General features: G+C 43.5%; 1 pseudogene; it reads right to left on the bottom strand.

Moving 5' to 3' along the window:
• Positions 1–399: 399 nt before the first annotated feature.
• Positions 400–905, bottom strand: LOC113836298 (annotated as a pseudogene).
• Positions 906–3,975: the final 3,070 nt, after the last annotated feature.

The following is a 3,975-nucleotide window of genomic DNA, read 5'->3' as shown; positions in this document are numbered from 1 at the left end:
GGCGGAGCGGAGCCTGTTTTTCGCTGTCTCTTCAGTTGGTGTCGCCCCCTGGCGGCCACAGTCGGGTTGCGGGTCAGAACACAGGAACACAGAAGGCGAGCTGTCTGTCCTGAAGAGGACGCCAGGGAGACTGGGGCCAGGAAGGCCCGAATGCGCCTGAAATAGCGGAGGTAATGGCTGCAGTGAGGGTTTAGGAGTCCTTTGGAGTTTTGTTTTCCCTTCAGTTTTCCGTGACAGGGTTTCCACTGTTTAACAGCTTGCTGGATCTGGAACTCACTCTATAGACCAGGCGGCCTCAAACTCAGAGATCCTCCTGCCTCTGCCTCCTCTGTGCTGGGATTAAAGGCAACTGCCACAACCCTCCGTTTCTTATTTATTTATTTATTTATTTAATTTATTTTACAGTCCAGGTCTTTTATTTCTTTTTGTACATTAGGCCATGAATGCATATGGGATGGGCCCCAGCAGCTCAGGCTCCTTCCCGTTGGTCCTCACAAAGTGTGCCTCTCTGGGTGTCGCAGGCTGGCGCTTCAGCTAAAGCCAGGTGTCCTTCTCCTTGGCTTCCTTCTTCTTCTGGTCGTTTTCCTTCACCTGCTTCAGGAAGCTGTCTCTGCTCTTAGAGTGCTTGATGCACATTAATTCTCTTGGCAAGAATCTTGCCCTTAACTTGCTTGTTTACAATGATGCCCACCGCATGCTGGGTGACATTGTAGACTCTTCCTGTTTGGCCATGGTAACATTTATGGGGCATTCTTTTCTTGAACAGTGCCCATTCCCTTGATGTCTACAATGTGACCCTTCTTGTAGATTCACATGTACGTGGCCAAAGGAACAACTCCATGCTTCCTAAAATTCCTAGAGTACATGTAGCGAGTGTCTCTCTTCTTGCCCTTTGTGTTCATCATTTTGGCGAGTCACTGGAAGATGGCTGCCGTCGCCAAAAGCTTTATTTTTTTAAGCAAGGGACTCATATGGCCCTGGCTGTCCTAGAATTCATTCATAATATTACTAGTCACATTGTGTAACGATGACGGGGATTTACATCTGTTTCAGCTACTAAGTACTTTTATCACCTCATTTAATGATCTCTTTCCTATGAGTAAAAAGGGAGAGTAGCTTTAGCTGGCTTTGGCCTCAGAACACTTGCTTTTTAAATTTATTTTTCCCCTCTGAAGACAAAGTCTCCCTGAGTAGCCCAGACATTTGCTATGTAGCCTAAGCTGATCTGGGAAATGTAGTATTCCTGTGTAGGCTTCTGGTGCATTAGAATTTACAGGCCTCTCTTATTGCATCCAACCTAGAAAGCACCCTTGAGACTGGGAGCATTGTTGTCTGTCAGTATGATAAAAGACAAAACATGATTCTCATGGCTGTGGATCTGGGATCCAAAGGTCCAGCCCAGCCTGCTCAGGTTGCCTTGATTCTGTCCAGACACTGCCCTTAATTTCTGATGATTGTTGGATGTGACTTGGACAGTGGGTGAGAGAAAGCAGTGGTTGTTTAATAGTGAGCACTGTGCAACCTTTTAAATGGAAAAAGAATTCTCAGAAAAACTTGGGCAAAGAGCACCGCATCCTTGTTTAAGAAACATAGGCATTGTAGATCTTTGGGTGATACGTGTGTGCTATTTTTATCTTCAGCAGTACAGGACATGGTAAGGCAAATAGGATTTAGAGTTTGAGGCCAGCCTGATAACACCAGGATGGTCACTAAATTTACGAAGGACTGTATTTATCAGTGTGTGTTTGAGAAAGTACCCTGGGGGACTCACAACCTGTGACCTCAATAATGTACACGATATCTTGTTTGAGGCAGGGTCTCCCTTTGTAGGCCTTGCTGTCCGGGAAATGGCTATGTACATCACTTGGCCATAAGCTCACAGAGCTCCCCCCTGTCTCTATCTCGAGAGTGCTGGGGTTAAAATATTTTAAAAGATTGCTTGACAAAAAAAATTGTATATATTTATGATATTTAAAATGACACTTTGAAATTTATATATTGTGAAATGGTGAAATCAGACTAATTAAGCCAGTATCCTCATATAATTGTTTTTGTGGTGAGACATTTAAAATTTTAGTAACTTTTTTTCTAGGATATGATGTTACTATAGTTACTATGTCATACATTAGATTATTATATGTGAACATTTGGGTTTCTTTAAAAAGTTAATTAATTAATGTTTGTTGCTTAGGATCAACCAAGGACCTAACCCATGTTCTGTACCACTGAGATATTCCTCCTTCACAATTATGTACTTAGATAAGCATACAACAATAGTGGACTAGGGGGTGTATCTCAGTGAATGAACACTTGTGCATGGAGGACCTGAGTTTAGTTCTCACAACTGTGGGGGTAGACAACAGAAAATACTGGAGTAGATTTATGGGTTGTAGATTCAAAAGTTTCATAACTTCTGTGGTTAGTGATTTTGCAGACCAGGCACGTCTCAACCTCACAGAGATCATCCTGCCAGCCTCCCAAGTCTTGGGATTATAAGTGTGTGGTACCATGCCCGGCTCTATATCATAGTATTTTGAGTGCATCTAGGTATGTGCACTATGTGTGTGTGGCTAGTTCCTGAAGAGGCCAGGAGAGGGCTCCTGATTCTTTGGAACTGGACTTACACAGATGGTTTTCAGCCTTTATGTGTTCAATGGGTATTGAACCCTGATCCTTAAAAAGAATAGCAGCCTACAATCCACACTGCCAGAGAAGCTAGTAAACAAGGAGGACCCTAAGAGAGACATACTTGGTCCCCTGGAGAAGGGGAAAGGGACAAGATCTCCTGAGCAAATTGAAAGCATGGGGGAGGGGAGAGAGAACTAGGAGAATGAGAAGGGGAGAAGAGGAGGCATGAGGAAGACATGATGGGGCAGGGAGGTTGTAATGTGAGAGAATACCAATACAGAGCCAGGTAGAAACACAAGGGATTTTAATATGGAAAAAGCCTTACTTACAGAGTGACTTAGCCAGCTGGCAAGGCAGCAGTCTGTACAGCAAGCCGAAAGCGAAACCGAAACCGAACCCGGCCACCTGACTGCCTCTCACTCTATGTCACCCTGACCATGCCCTTGCAGGTGTGGTCAGGCACTCCAGAAGCCAGCCCCTAAGCAGGCGTGGCTACAGCTTCCCCTACAATTCCCCTTTTAGTCTAAAAGAGGATTAAAACTTAATAGTGTAAAGTATCCAAAATTAACAATCATAAATGTGAAATATAAGAAGATACATCAATCTGCTTATGTCACATCCTAACTATCTATTTTAACTAAACCCTAAAGTCGTCTGAAAGAGGTGTCCAAGCCTGAACACATCATTCCAATCCCAATCATAAACAATAGGAAGCTATCCCTAACTAGGTATATACATTATCCTAAGTGACAACAATAGGGAAAGGGGGCGTAGCATTCTCCAAGTTACTTCCTGCTGAAATGGGATGATGACATCCTTGTGGGGTCCTGTAGGAAGAAAATGTTAGTATAGTAAAAGTCTTGAATGTATTGTATCCAGTCCGTGTTAGATGGGATTCACTTGATTGAAGATCTCAATTGAAATCCTCAACTTGATTGAAGTCAGTACCTGAAGCTTTGGCCAGAGTGTCAGTTGAACTGGAGCAAGTTGGATCCAGTGCAGTCGAGGAGGTGTGGCCCATTTTCTTTCCAGGGTGTCCAGGGATTGCTGCCAGGCAGGTCTTCATTAGCTGTGTGGGACTCAAACATAAACAGTTAACAGAGAAATGTTTTCTTGTGTATGTACACATGCTGCTACATACACATGTAAGAAGATACAACAATCTGCTTATGTCACATCCTAACTGTCTATTTTAACTAAACCCTAAAGTCGTCTGAAAGAGGTGTCCAAGCCTGAACACATCATTCCAATCCCAATCGTAAACAATAGGAAGCTACATGTGTTGCTACAAGGCAACCATGGGAGGATAACGATTATGAGAGGGTATACACTTTGAAAGAAAGAGTC

This window comes from Cricetulus griseus, chromosome 6 (genome assembly GCF_003668045.3).
Source record: "Cricetulus griseus strain 17A/GY chromosome 6, alternate assembly CriGri-PICRH-1.0, whole genome shotgun sequence".
Lineage (NCBI taxonomy): Eukaryota > Metazoa > Chordata > Mammalia > Rodentia > Cricetidae > Cricetulus > Cricetulus griseus.
Note: the sequence above shows the minus strand (reverse complement) of the source record. Positions and strands in the feature narration are given on the sequence as shown.